Source organism: Rattus norvegicus, chromosome 20 (assembly GCF_021556685.1).
Source record: "Rattus norvegicus strain SHRSP/BbbUtx chromosome 20, alternate assembly SHRSP_T2T, whole genome shotgun sequence".
Taxonomy (NCBI): domain Eukaryota; kingdom Metazoa; phylum Chordata; class Mammalia; order Rodentia; family Muridae; genus Rattus; species Rattus norvegicus.
Window position 1 is genome coordinate 46091241 of NC_141553.1, and position 15473 is coordinate 46106713.

The 15473-nt window shown below is 47.4% G+C and overlaps 1 protein-coding gene across 8 annotated transcripts in view; it reads left to right on the plus strand.

The window, feature by feature from the left end:
* The window catches only part of Fyn (FYN proto-oncogene, Src family tyrosine kinase), a 192019-nt gene that overhangs the window by 15490 nt on the left and 161056 nt on the right, over positions 1-15473 (plus strand). For 5 of the 8 annotated variants that reach the window (XM_087596871.1, XM_087596875.1, XM_087596869.1 and 2 more), the window contains 1 exon segment: positions 8925-8964. The exons of the other annotated variants lie outside the window; for them this stretch is intronic. The gene's annotated coding sequence lies outside the window, so the exon portion shown is untranslated. 8 annotated transcript variants of the gene reach the window in all.

Sequence of the window (15473 nt, forward strand, 5' to 3'; positions counted from 1 at the left end):
TGCCCAAGTCATATCATGAGTCTTTCCTCCACAGTTTAGAATTACAACCTCCAGTAAATACTTAGAGCGCGCAGCTTAGTGAAGCGATTTGTTTGGTGTCGTTTCCGTGCGCTCTGATTTAGACGAAGGAGGATCGCAGTTTCCGTTCTCCATCTTAGTGCAGAGCTTAAACTGTGTCCCCTCAAAACCAGGAGCGAGCGCCATCGAAGTCTGCCTCAAGGCATCGTAGTTCCGTATCAGGGTGCAGTTTCAGCAGGGAGTCTCGGAGGCGCATGGGCTCAGTTCCCCCGCACGACGTCTTCTGCTCATTTGCCTTATCCTTGCTGTCACCACAGTTGGCTCTCAGCTTCGGCAGCAGCCAAGACGCTTCGTTCCCTGCTCTCTACAGAGACTTCCAAGTGGTTTTGAACAAAGTACGCCTCGGCTCCAGAGGTTTTGTTAATCAGTGTTCCGTGGCAGAGTTAGCGTGGTTTCTCATACGTGGGCCGCCCAGCCGACAGGAGGCAGAAGATGGCGCGAGTGCTGCTGTGAAGGGCCTTTTGCATTCGGCCTGTTAGTTTCTGCGCCTTCGTGACCTTTTGTGTTTAGTACGATTTAGGCACTTGCTTGAATGCGGTTATAAATCAGGTATATCACAACCAAAGTTTAAGTAACTTTCTGCTCCGTAGTGATCTGAGAAGTAAGACCATAGGTTTCAACATCACAAGTGTACATGTCTGTCATCCCTAGAAAAAGAAGTCATTTCATCTCCTGAGTAGAACTTTTTACCATTGCAGCAGCAGTAACAACCACAGACGGTTCACCTGTGACTGATGAAACTTCCAGAAGGTTTTATTCTGATCCTCAGATACGTGGGAACTCCCATTATTTTGGTTGACCTTCTTTAAAACTCATGATAAGCCAGCCTACACCTGGACTCCCTTAACTGTTGAAGAAGGGTTTCTTCTAACAAAGGTGATGCATGGAAAGGCTTCCCACACACATCACACATGCACACACATAGGGGCCTTGTCTCCAAGTAAGCAAAACCAATGTAGAAGAGATCGTTTGCTCCACGGGAACAGCGTTTCCGCAGCGCTATGATAATGAGTCTTCCGCAGGCGCATGCGTGACGTCTTCCTCACTATCAGTCTCACTGTAGTAGCTGTGGACGTCTGAAGTGGTGTGGGGTACTTCATCAGCAGATTTGTGATGTATGGTCTCAGTCGGGGATATTCCCGTGGGAGATAATAAATACCAGCATTCATTTCGTGCTGACTCACAGTATTATTAATTATTAATTATTGATTATTATTAATTATTTACTATTATTATCTTTCTTCAGAAACAAGATTTGGGGTTGGGTCTGTAGCTCAGAAATAGAGTCTGCCTGGCACGAAAAAGAAAACCAGAAATGCCACACACTGTTTTAAAACTAAACTTGCGTCTTCTTTTCCTTTGGCCTCACTGTGACCAGAAAAGGTGCTGGAAGATTTAAGCGTAGCCATTCAGTAAACGACAGCGGTGCTGTGATGGGGGCAGCTCTTGAAAGCCCTGGAGCAGGTCTGCCTCCTGCAGATAGTTAATGCACGCCTGTTCTGTGTTGTGTGTCTCCTCTGACTGCTGGCTGGTGTCCTGTGCATCTCGGGCTCAGCATGGCTGCGGCACGGTGACATCCTCTGTGACAGGGGCAGCAGTGTGGAATGTGTGTGTCACTGCAAGCCAGGATTGGATGGCGCTAGCCGACCTGGATTTCTCTTATCTAAGGGACTCCTGGAGGCCTGTGGTGAGCAGCCCACGGAAGGCTCCTTGTGCCGTGATTGGGAAGGGCAGGAAAGAGATAGACTGTCACCGTTGGAGTAAAACTCCCTTCACTGGGCCGTTTGTCTCTCTGGTGGGCAGTTCCGTGTCAGAAAAGTGCCAGACCATCGGAGTGCACAGGCCAGGCCCGGTGGGTCAGTGACACTGTAACAGGTAGCTGTTTAAGTGAAGCAGCCCGTGTAGATGCTTTCCCTGAGGGAGAGGAGCGAGCCCCCACCTCACAGTCAGCCTAGTCAGATGTTGCCTTTCCTTGCCCGCCTTGGGCCCTCTGCTGTTATCATTTCGGCCGCCTTTTCCTGCACTGCATGCATCCTTCCACTGCCACTGCAGTGCACTCTAAAGGAAGCCTGCCACCACGGTCACGTCATTTCCCTCTTCCTATGGCAGGATGTGGGCCTGCTCTCCATGGCCCCTCTGACACATCCCCGCTGCTTGCTCTGTTGGGGTAACTAACATGATTCCTGCCAAGTCTGTGCATGTGTGTTTGCATATATATGCTCAGACGTAGGCCAGGACTTATGCACACAGCATGCTTTAAAAATGCAGACTCGTGCTTTTAAATAGAGCAGTTTTACACAAAATCTGAGATTTCTAGCTTTCCTTGAAAAAAAAAAAGCAAGATATAGCAAAACTAAAATGAAAAATGAAAAAAAAATTTTTTTAAATTGAGACAGGGTCTTCCCAAGTGTCCCAGGCTGGCCCAGAACTCATGATCCTTCTGTCTCAGCTCCCAAAATGCAGGGATTACAGCTGTGCACCGCCATGCACAATTGTTTTAATGTAGTGGTGAGCTTGACTTGAAATTAGAAGGAAAAACTGAAGGTGAGTCCTTTGTTTCTTACTCGTGGTGGTAAGGACATTCAGGTCTACATCTGTAGGCTTCAGTAATGTGTAGATGGCTCTGGCGGATCAGTGAATGTTCTAAACCTTTGCCGGCAGAGAGGAGGGGTGAAAGTGGAGCGAAGAAGATACTATGACAGGGAAAACGCCTTGTTTTTCTCCCAGTCTTCCATTCCTAAGATAAAATATTGCTTCAAGTCTTGAATTTCTCATGGACGTTAAATCTCCATCCCACGTGAGATATGATTATGACGACAGTTGATTACATTTTAGTTACTCAGCTCTGTGTGTGTGTGTGTGTGTGTGTGTGTGTGTGTGTGTGTGTGTGTGTACACCCATGCATGAGCATGGAGAGGCCAGAGGGGGAGCCTGAGTGTCTTCCACCATTGCTTTCCACATTTTGGCGGGGAGGGGACAGGATCTTTCATGTCACCTGAAGCTCAGTGTCGCCCTGGAATCCTCCTGCTTGTACCTTCCATTGCAGGCAGCTGCCATGTCTGTTGGACTCTGTGTAGGCGGATGTGAGCAGGTCTCATTTCCATGGCATTCTTATCCTCTAAGCCATCTCCTTAGCCTCCTGGATCACCTTCTGATTATTTATTTTCATTTTTTACATTATCCATATATTTTAGAGCACAGGGTTGAGCTTAATCGCCTTTTTTTTTTTAAATGAAAAGGACCACCAAAAATGATTTCTGAAAAAATAAACAAAATTTTCCAATAGGCTATCTGTCATTTATTTTAAACCCAGAGCCTCGGGACAAAATTTAAAGAGGTAATTTGTCTTCTGAGTAACTGTATATAGGTTCGGCTTGTGGGGCAGCATACTGTCTGCCTCCCTACCCCCGTCCAGTACACACACAGACTGCTCATCACACAGGAAGGAGCGAGGCCGGTTTGGCTCCTACAGGTTCATTAGTTACTCCTCCGCTGCCCCTGGTCGCCGCTGCTCTCACGCACCAGCAGAGATAGCACAGCAGCCCCTGTGTGCTAGAGGCACAGCGCCCAGTGCTCCCTGAGCTGCCGGCCGGCCAGCCGGAAAACAATGATAAAGTCAGTGAGAACACGGGATTGGGAACCCTAAGTCTACATAGACGTGTAGCCAAAGGAAGCTCATGGATGAGTGCAAACCGAGGAGTGGAGAATTCTACCTACCCCACAGGCTGGGGGAGATGGGATGGCCCTGCTCGGCCCAGTGCCATAAAGCCTTCAGGCTGCATCTCCGGTTTGTGCCACTTCCTGAGTCAGGGGAGATGGAGAACATACCACTCTGGTGTAGGAGTGTGCTTCTAACTCTCATGACGTCTCCGTGTAGGCTTAGGCTTTCCAAAAACCTACTTTAATAAGGGTTTTTAAACGCTCCCACTTCCCTTCCAGTCCACCAACCAAAGGTAGGGGAGAAGAAAGATTAATAGGAAATGACAGACGTGAACCTGTTTAGAAGTGGTTCTGTGGGGTGATTGCAAATACAAATCAGTAGTAGCAGTCAGTACAACCAGCAAACTCCAAACACAAATCAGTAGCAGTGGCTCAATCTGGATAAGAACACAAGTCCACAGAAGTGGCAAGAAGCAGCCAGAATACCATGTTTCTCTCTGTGAATTCACAAGCAAAGATCAGTGAAGACCAGCAAAGCATGCAAGGCGAACCAATGCAAGAGCGCCCTCTCACTCCCTGTGAGAACCAATGCAAGAGCGACCTCCCCATCTCTGTGAGAACCAATGCAAGAGCGCCCTCTCACTCTCTGTGGGAACCAATGCAAGAGCGACCTCCCCATCTCTGTGAGAACCAATGCAAGAGCGCCCTCTCACTCTCTGTGGGAACCAATGCAAGAGTGACCTCTCCCTCTCTGTGAGAACCAATGCAAGAGCGCCCTCTCACTCCCTGTGTGAACCAATGCAAGAGTGACCTCTCCCTCTCTGTGTGAACCAATGCAAGAGCGCCCTCTCACTCCCTGTGTGAACCAATGCAAGAGTGACCTCTCCCTCTCTGTGTGAACCAATGCAGGAGCGACCTCTCCCTCTCCCACTCCCTCTCTGTGTGAACCAATGCAAGAGCGACCTCTCACTCCCTGTAGGGTTTATATTCTTTCTAAACATGTACCCCTCCAACCATCTGCTCCAGCAAAACACCACATGCCCTTTCACAAGATAGCTTCCAGTAAAACACCACTTCTGTTCCATCAAGCATCCTCCCATGTGCCTGCTTCAGTAAAGCATCCTCTCCTGAGGCAGCTTCCAGAGAAACATCACGTGACACAACTGAGTCTCCAAAGAAACCAGAAATTTCCACTTCATCAGCCTGGCCTACCCCTTCTCTCACAGCCTGGTGTCTACCTCAGTTTCCCACTTCTGCCCTCTAGCTGGCCGTCAGCCTTTCCACATTCTAGCATAGAGCCCTTCCAAGGTGTTGCTATTCACTGGTGTTTCTGGGCCTGTTGCAAACCTAAGTCACAGTGTCCCTGGGTGCTCGGAAATGTCAGATCAGCAAAAGCTGGAAGACACCGTGTCAAGAAGCCGTAAAATCGGGGCTGGGGACTTGGCTCAGCGGTAGAGCGCTTGCCTAGCAAGCGCAAGGCCCTGGGTTCGGTCCCCAGCTCCGGAAAAAAGAAAAAAAAAAAAGAAACCGTAAAATTGTAATCTTGGAATTTATTTTTTATTATTTAGTTTTTATTAATGTTCTCCATGACATGCTGACTTCATCATGAAGCTAAAGGACGTCTTAAACCCCACTCTTCCTACCGCCCCTCCTAAGTTAAAAGCTTATACCTTCACGCTCAGACCTGGGTTTCCTTGTTAGAGTATTTATGTATTCCCCCAAAGGCCGGATGGAGGGTTATGTGATCGGAACAGTTGAGTGTACAGTAGCGTTGGTAGGGTTTGTGCTACAGCTCTGGTGGTTCTGTCCTCTGGTCTCCATCATGAAATAGAGCAGATATTTGGGCATTTGTGATTAGGCTTTGCCATTGTGGTGTCATGGTCACTTGAGTCTGTGATCTGAAACATCAGCAGCAAAGACTAAAAGCATGGAGAATACCCCACTATCCCAGAGTCCACAGCAGATGATACAGGCAACTATTTATAATGTGTGAACAAGTACAGTTCTGTTAGTTACTCTCTTACCGCATATCTTCATGTACATATGCACAGCTCTATCTACACATGCACAGCTCTATTTACATGTGATATCTCTACATATGCACAGCTTTATCTACATATGCACAGCTCTATCTACATATGCACAGCTCTATCTACATATGCACAGCTCTATCTACATATGCACAGCTTTACATGTGCACAGCTCTATCTACACATGCACAGCTCTATCTACATATGCACAGCTCTGTCTACACATGCACAGCTCTATCTACATATGCACAGCTCTGTCTACACATGCACAGCTCTATCTACACATGCACAGCTCTATCTACATATGCACAGCTCTGTCTACACATGCACAGCTCTATCTACATATGCACAGCTCTGTCTACATATGCACAGCTCTGTCTACATATGCACAGCTCTGTCTACATATATCTCTATCTACATATGCATATCTCTATCTACATATGCACAGCTCTATCTACATATGCATATCTCTACATATGCACAGCTCTATCTACATATGCATAGCTCTATCTACATATGATAGCTCTACATATGACAGCTCTACATATGCACAGCTCTGTCTACACATGCACAGCTCTGTCTACATGTGATATCTCTATCTACATATGCACAGCTCTATCTACATATACACAGCTCTATCTACATATGATAGCTCTATCTACATATGATAGCTCTATCTACATATGATATCTCTACATATGCACAGCTCTATCTACATATGCATATCCCTCTACTGGTGCACACACAGGGAATAGGAGAGATTTGTCTTGCCTTAAACTGGAAATCTAAACCTAAAACTTGGACATCCTACAGTCAGACTTGGATATAGATAGATCAGGATAGTTGGTCAGTTTTTAAAGAGATTTTAGAAAAGCAGGCCATTTTTAATTAAAACATTTGTTTCCTTTAAACATTTTATGGCTAAAACTTATTCTAACTTTCAAAAACACAGCTATGGAGAAAAGCAATGTGTGGTTTTAGAAGCAAGTGGCACTTTTCATCCTGGATGGGGCTGCCACATACACTTTTCTTCAACATTTATTTTATTCATCCATGTTCTCTTTGAAACAAGGTAGCTGATGCCTAAAAATTTGCCAAGCTGCCTTGTATGCGCGAGGCTTTGGAGTCAAAACTGTGGCACCCCCCTCTGCGTTTATGGTTGTAGACACGTTGTTAGTTAACTCCATCTGTTTAATAAGCTGGAAAAGAAATTGGATGGTTCTGTATGTGTGTATGTATGTATATATGGATGGATGGATGGGGCTGTGCAGTCTCGAGCCAGCAGCTCCAGCTCCAAACGGGCTCTCAGTTTCCTGTTGGTACCAGTTGCTGGAGTGTTGTGCAGGGAAGGCGCATTCCTTGACAGCCTGCTATGGATTGGGCATCTGGTGTTGTGTAATTTTGCAGCACTCAGGAGAGAGGAGTATAAAATTCCCCTTCCTTTGCTGGCGAAGGTGAGGACTCTTAAAGCCCTCTGTATCAGGTGTGGGAGTCACTCACCTGGAGAATAGAAAACGCGTGTGTTGTCACCTGTACATCAGGACAGCCCTCGTGATGTGGAAGTGTCAGAGGATGGCTTTGACACGAGCACCGCCTTCAGTCGGACATCCTCGTGGCACCGAGGTACACGTCTCTGATTATCAGGAGCTAAGTTAACGTTTCTGGGCAGAGTGGATCCCCAGTGGGTTAGCCGGCAGAGAGGCCATAGACTGGCACCATCATGGTTCAATCGGGTCTGCGTGTCTCAAAAGCCAGAGAGATGGGTCTCTATGTCACCAGAGGTGGTCTCCTGCTTGTCTGCAGTGATGTCATGATTTGAGCACCCACCTTCAGAGGGCAGTATATAAGTTTCTGATTTCTTCCCTATGGTCACCGCCCCTACCCCCAATTTGGAGTCATCTTTGGTTAATGAAACAATGATGCCCCTGCTAATTGTGCATCTTATCAAACACTGCAAAAATACTGTTTTATATGTGTGGGAGGGGATGCTTTTGATGGGATTGGCAATTCATTTGGGAGTGTTTTAAACCATAGGCTAGGAAGAGAGATGATAAAGGCCATACTACAAAAGCATACAGGTCACAACTAAGAAAGAAAAAAAAAATGTTTCTGCTCCTTCCCCTTCAGACTCCTCAACTCGGAGTTCATACGTTCTACATACATCCTCCATGCATTCTACATGCATCCTTCATACATTCTACATGCGTCCTTCATACAGTCTACATACATGCTTCAAGCATAGTTGCTGTTCTTTTACGATGCTTTACTAAAACAGAACTTTTATTCAGACAGCTAAAGGCAAGCAACAAACCACACACTATAACGCCAAAGCTTAGAGGTGGAGTACACCACCCTCCCTCCCTCTCCTCAGAATCAGCTCCCAGTCTCACCAGGGGTGCTGGCACCAGCTCCTAGGGTCCTCTTGGGGCTAGCATGCAGCAGACGAGTAGGCAGAGACGGAGTCAGTGGACCTGAGAGTGAGGGACTGGCTCTCAGAGTGACAGGCCATTGCAAAGAGCTGCCTTGGAACAGGTTTTAAGGTTCATGCCTGGAGTCTGAGAGCATGGTGGGCAGAGCAGGAGAATCCTGGTTCTGGGCCAGCTTGTGTAGCAGAGTGATACTTTGTCACAAGAAGGACAAGAAAAGACAGCCTGGTTTGACAAAGACGGGAGAGTCGAGGCGAATTTGGGCTGGGGCCTGGAGAGAGATTTGTTTTGTTTTCCTTTGAATTAGGGTCTCTTTCCGTAGGCAGAGTTGCCCTGACCCAGGGTGTGACCACTGGCTTCAGCCTCCGGAGGGCTTGGTGGTGGGTGTGAGCCATCTTACTGAGCAGAAATACTCAATCCTCGTGTCCACCAACCACGGATGGTTGTAGAGGCCCTAAGAAGGAGTGCGTGTGCGTGCGCGTGCGCGTGTGCATATGAGTGCATGGTTGTACAGTCGTGATCTCTACCCTTTATCCTTCCTGTCCACCAGTCTTTGCCATCGCAGGCAGGCGTCTGTGGCAACTGCAGAAATTATGTCACTGAGGACAATCTGCGGGCAAATTAATCGTCCTTGACAAACGGGAACTGTGTGGTGGTGCTTTGCGGTAGTTTACATACAGAAGCCGTTTAGTTCATTTTTAATGTCTTCCTTTGTTTTTTTGTTTTGCAGTGTTTGAAAGGAACACAATGCTGATCTAGTCGTGGCAAAAGTAAGTTGACAAGACCCGCGCTGAAGCCAAGAGCCTTGTGGGTTAGAGAGCGCGTCGTGGTGGAACCCTGTGATTAATTAGTCCACAGGGGTTTTTAATTTTAATTTTTAATATTGTAGTTCATGGTGGCCTCAGATTCACTGTGTACCTGAGGATGACTTTGAACTCATGATTCTCCTGCCTTTACCTGCAAGTGCTGGGGTTACAAGCCTCACAGGTTTCTGAGAGAGAAGTTGACCTGGAGATAAAATTGGCATATGAAATAGAATACCCCGCTTCACTTAAGTTCGGACAGTGATGAACACAGATGTGTTAGCTCCAAGTTAGGTCTCCTCTCTGTACATAAAACAGGATGGCTGTGGGATGGGTGCTGGGCCTCAGAGCACTGCTCTGCCTTCAGGGAGTGGAGGGCGCCCTCTTTGTCTGCTCCGTGTCACCTTCTCTTCCACCCCAGACGGCTAATGCTCACTGTGCCCGAGCCGCGCTTTCGAATTACGGCTACTGGGTAACAGGTCATTCTTTCACTCGGTTAACGTGTACGTGTGTGTGTGTGTGTGTGTGTGTGTGTGTGTGTGTGTGTGTATGTGTGTGCGCGCGCCCATTGGGTTTTAGACATCGAACTTAGTTGAGGCATAAGAGGATGTGACAGGGGCCTACTTAGGTGATAATGTGTGATGGAAATGGCACTGGAGCAGATCCGGAAGCTTAGAAAGGGCTGAGCTACCCAGAAAGCAGTTGGTGGACTTGGGTGAAGGGACCACTCCTTTGCCCTTTCTGCAAGTGTGGCTGCATCTTTTCTGAATTCTCTTCTCTCTTGAACGGATGTCAGCCATACTGGCTACTCCTGAGGAGTCCTTTCTGCCCCACCACATCGCCTAGAGCGTGATTTCCATCAGCTCTCAATTACTTGGCCTCCTTGACATCATCATCACTACCATACTACCACCACCATCACCACCACCACCATCACCACCACCACCACCACCACCACCACCATCACCACCACCATCAACACCACCTCCATCACCACCATCACTACCACCACCACTATCACCACCATCACTACCACCACCACTATCACCACCACCACCGTCAATATCACCTCCATCACCATCATCATCATCATCACCACCACCACCACCACCACCATCACCATCATCACCACCACCACCACCACCATCACCATCATCACCACCACCATCATCATCATCATCACCACCACCACCATCACCACCACCACCACCACCACCATCACTACCACCACCACTATCACCACCATCACCATCACCACCACCACCACCACCACCACCACCACCACTACCACTACCATCACCATCACTACTGCCATCATCAGGAACGACTTAGATTTATTTCCCATTTTGAATTTCAGTGTGGGTAAAGTTCTTCTCCTTGACCTAGAGCCCCTTTGTATTGGGTGAAATGTTTTTGGGTCAAGGAAGTACATTGTCTGCAACACTGATCTAGAGCAATCGTGCGCAGCCCTGGCCCTGCATCGTATGCAGGCCTCTGGCTTCTACAGAATTCACTTCCGTGATCTGCTCATTGGTGAGCTTTTCAGCTCAATACCAACAGGACAGTCTTAGGGAAATAAAAGTTGAGACAAGACAGGGAGCTTTGGAAGCCTCTGCACTTGGGTTTGAGGTCAGCAAGGTCAGTGTGCTATGATTTTGATCAGCCAGACCTCTGGGTGCCCAGAGACATCCCAGGGCTTGCTGGGTGAATGTGGTGCTTCCCAGGCTGTGGTCTCACTCTGCACCCTCAGATCAGGCAGAACTCAACCTGAGGCTGTAGTAACTGCAGGAGAGCTACCGTAGGTCCCTAATCCCGGGCAAGCATACGGCTTAAGAGGAGTCAGGGGAAGATGGAAGGAATTAAAGTGTTTCAGTTCTTTTAACTTTCTTTAAGACCTTAAGCTAATTACTGTTCCTGTAACCTCTAACTTCCCACCAGTAAAGTGGTCCCGGCTGGACACAGTGCTGTACATTTTTAATCCCAGCACTCAGGAGACAGAGGCAGATGGATCCCTCTGAGTTCTAGGCCAATCCAGGGCTATATGGTGAGGACCCCCTCCCTTTTTCTTTCTCCTTATTCCCCACAAAAGACACCAAAAAAGTTGTTCCTTTTTCAGAACTAAGTAAAATTATCCATGTTTTATGTTTAGAAACACAAACCATATATATTTTGAATTTTTTTGACGTACATTTTTGTACCAAAGTAGGAAAGGGCTGTTGGTCACAAGGTATAGAATTTTCTGTCAGGCCTACCAGCACGTGGGGGCTCCTGGAAGCTAGGCTTTCATGGCTGCCCCTGTGGGTACAAGGGCACAGCCCGAGTATCTAGCCAAGTATTGAGCAGGTCTGACTTACTTTGTCTCGTGAGCATTTCCACATAGTGGGGAATTATAGAGTAAGGGGTGCTGATTAAAAGGTAGGAGTTCTAGCTGCCACAGAAGGGCTCCAATCCTCAGGAAAGCAGCTAAGGACTTGAAAATCACTTAATGCCGTGAGGGAGCTCACCCTTTGCAAAAACCTTAATTCAAAATCGTTTCCAATTGTTAGAGGGCGATTGAGCACTAGCTCTTCCTTTGCTGATGATGATGCGTGCCAAGGCTGTCTGGTGCCGGAGTTCCTGCTGTATAAACAGTGATTTCTGATAACCATGTGAGCAGGGAGAAGCCATGCACCGTGGCATCTGTTGTAGGAGGGATGTTTGTACTTTTTTTTCTTTTGGTTGTGGATTTTTGTGAAGACACAACTCTGCGTGGGAAGGGACTTTATTTTGAATGCCAAAGCTCACACCTAAGTCAGCATCATCAGTTCCGAATTACCTGATGTCGGCAGCCAATTGAAGAGTGTTGCCCCATGCATGTTATACTGACCAAGTAGTACCCATGGGACATGGCTGCCACCATGAAGCTGCCCTAGGTCCTGTGGTTATGTCAGGAATCCCAGTGAGGTCTGTCTGCATCCAGAACCACCTTTTCCCCATACCTTATCTTAGAATGGATATGGTACTCGAGTCAATGTATTTGGTGTGCTATCCTCTAGAAAGTTGTGGGGCTACACTGTGAGGAAGCAGTGTCACCTCAAAGAGCTGTTCTATGACACGTCCACCCAAGTTCATGGCCGATCGCTATGGTTCTTTTCAAAGCCGCCACTGCAGTTGTGTAGTTAGCGTAGGAACTGTGTTCCCTGTTGAACTGTAGTCTCTGACAGGCCAAAATCACGCTCTGTGCTAAGCCCAATGCCCAAACCATAGCAGACCCTTTAAAACCGCTAGCTGCGGGCACAGCGAGTGAATGAGAGCCAGCCGAAAGGGCAGCCGGAGCAGGGGAAGCCACTTGGGTGCGTGGTGAAATAGTGGAAGCAGTCCTAATATCCATTCAAGGAACAGTGGCCTCTCCGCTCCATCTAGGGATTTTATTTGTGGGAATTGTGCTTGTTAATAGCATTATGTGGAGATAAGATGGCCGTTCCTTGGCTTTCTCTCCAGAAGTACAAAGTGTCAAGTAGACAAATGAATAGATAATTCTTAAGAATAATGTAATCCCGGCAATCAGAGCAAATCAGAGATAAAAAGAGACCCAGGAGCACATTGAAAATATCAAGCGGTTTTATTGTTTGTACTTTTGGCAGTCAGAGGGATACTCTTCTGAGTGTGAATTCTGTAATTTACTACTTTAAAATTATCAAACGCGACTTCTGAAAGTGAAATTACAAGCACATGAATTTTGGAAGAAAAAATGTACTTTTTTTTGTATGAAAAGCTGATTAAATGGACTCAATTTAGTAATTGGAAACCTTGTTTAAATAGACTTCCTTACAATAACGTCTGCTTCAGTCATAGCTGCTCTTCATGTAGCTGATTTCCTTGTGCCCTGGATGGCCTCTGTCTCTTGAGTTTAAAAGTCTTTCCAGTGCCATCCATGATAGTGAAGCCCCTGCCACGTCTGCGTCTCAGAAAGATCAAGAGCCCTTCTAGCGAATCCCTGCAGCTAGAAAGCTGCACTGGGGACCACGGGGGCTCTGCCTGTCCAAAGGGCACTGGCACTGTGGCCTTCCAAAACGAGAGCGCCCTTCCAAAGCAGAGTACACAGAGAAGTGCTCCCGCTGGAGGGCTGCTTCCCTGGAGTCTGGTGAGACGTGTGGGCCCGCACATCCACAGCTGCTTGGCTTTTATCTGAACTCCCAAGGCGAGGTGGGGCCTGGGATTTTATAGTGCAGCCACTCGGCTTGTGGGAAGAGAGATAGCCTAGTTCCAAATAGTCACGTCTTTGAAACAGGAGGCCGCATCTTGAGTCATGCTGGTTCGAAGCCGTGCATGGGTGATGACTGTGCAGCCGGTCCAGAGGCGGCCAGGCTGGCAAATCTTTCTTCAGTTTCAGCGGAGGCTTTTCTGAGCCCAGGCGCTCAGCAGTAATGACGTGGACTGACCAGAGGTTTCAAAATGCTGGTTTTAGGGTGGCCTACAGCTATGCCTCCAGTGCCAATGTAGGGAGGGTATGATTTGGGGTAAAGCACCTCCCTGTGCCTGTGATGGCTGCTTTGGGGAGGTAGAAAGGGGGAAGAGGAGAAAGAAGAACTCCAGCCTCATGCCCAGCTTTCTGAGGAAGCCATGACTTCCTGGATGGAGTGACAGGACCCAAGCTTGTCCTGCCTGCCCATTGATGGGGACTGGAGAGGGCATCTCCCGTGTGGGGGTGCGCCATGCCCTTTAGCCGACTGACATGTATGTAGGGCTGCTCAGTCCAAGGGACTGTAGGATGAGAGATTTGCTCACAGTCTCCTTGCCTCTGACTCCACCCTCAGTGATGGATGAACCCATTCTAGCGGCCCACACTCCTGCTGACTGGGGGCCAGGCAAGAGAATGGCTTTGAGTTGGGGATAAAGGGGACAGTAAGTTTTGCATGGAGGAGCATGCTTCAAGGTCTGTTTTAGACTCAAAGGCAATCGTTCTTAGTCCTGGGCCAAAAATAGTAGTTATGTATCACCCATAATAACTGACCAACTTTCTCTTACATAAATCTCTGGATTGTAAAAGTGCTTCTGTCTAAGAAGAGAAAACATGCCCTCTGCCAGCACTAACTTCCCAAGATAATAAACAGTCCTTCTAGACATTATAAAGCCAGGCAGATACTGATGGTAATGGCAAGAGAAGAGCTAGAAAGGAAAGCGTTCACTATCAAAATCCAAGGAAAGAGGAACAATTCGAGGTGGATTGTTAGTCCCGACATAGAACATTTTATCCATTCATTCCAGAACCATTAACCAACACTAGTGGGTCAGTCTCTGTTCTGGGCCATAGAACCATTAACCAACACTAGTGGGTCAGTCTCTCTTCTGGGCCATAGAACCATTAACCAACACTAGTGGGTCAGCCTCTCTCCTGGGCCATAGAACCATTAACCAACACCAGTGGGTCAGCCTCTCTTCTGGGCCATAGAACCATTAACCAACACCAGTGGGTCAGCCTCTCTTCTGGTGAGTGTTGCTGTGTCTACTTGTACCATTTTACCTCTGAGAAGAGTGAAGCTCAACTGAAGAGAAATGATCTGCTTGAGGGCTGACCCCCAGCAAGTGGCCAGACGCCAGGCACTTCATAGAGCAGGTGCACCCTTCTCTTTCCACTCTCTGGTGGATGTTACTGGAGCTCAGTCGAGCAGAAGGCAGTCATTAGCCGTGCACAATTTAACTGGCAATTTTACACTCATCTTTTGTTTCCTCTTCTCTGGATTTAAAGGGACTTTCTCCCTTACTTGCAGTAATAAAAATAGTAATGGTATTTTTATCAGGGACAATGAGAAGCCCCACACCTCAAAAGTCTCTCTAACCCTGTCCTGGTCTTTGGAGGTCCTCTGGAATAGCAAGAGAGTGACTTCAGGCAGACAGCATGCTTCAGGCAGGAGGTATGGGGGAGCTGTGGACCTCGTGTCTTTCTGCTGCTGAGTTTATATTTCCATCTCGGTAGCGTTCATCAATAGGGAAGATAGAGCAGGACATGGACCAAATGGGAGGAAATATTTCCCTCCTTACAACAGAAGGACAAGGTCTCAGCTACTTGGGTCTGTCTCTTTTGGCATGGATCCCTTCCCCAGGAGCTGTACACTCCTGTCTGACTGTGGTAGATAGAGGCTGGTGTATTTGGTTCTATACCTTGCATAGACTTATTGTCTGCAGAAATTACATATGAAGGGAATGATTCTTAATGAAATTGGTACACGGGGGTACATAAAAGATGCTTGGCACTGCCCCTAAACTCTTACCAAAAACACCTGCACTTGCTTTGAGATTGGTGGTCCCAGTTATAAAAATGCATCCAAAGTCAATATTTCGCCTTAAAGAAGGTTATCACTGTCCACTTTTAACCCACAACCAATTTAAAAATTTTTTACTTCATTTTATATGCACTGGTGTTTTGCCTGCATATGTGTCTGTGTGAGAGCGTTGGATCCCCTGGAACTGGAATTACAGGGGGTTGTGAGCGCCCA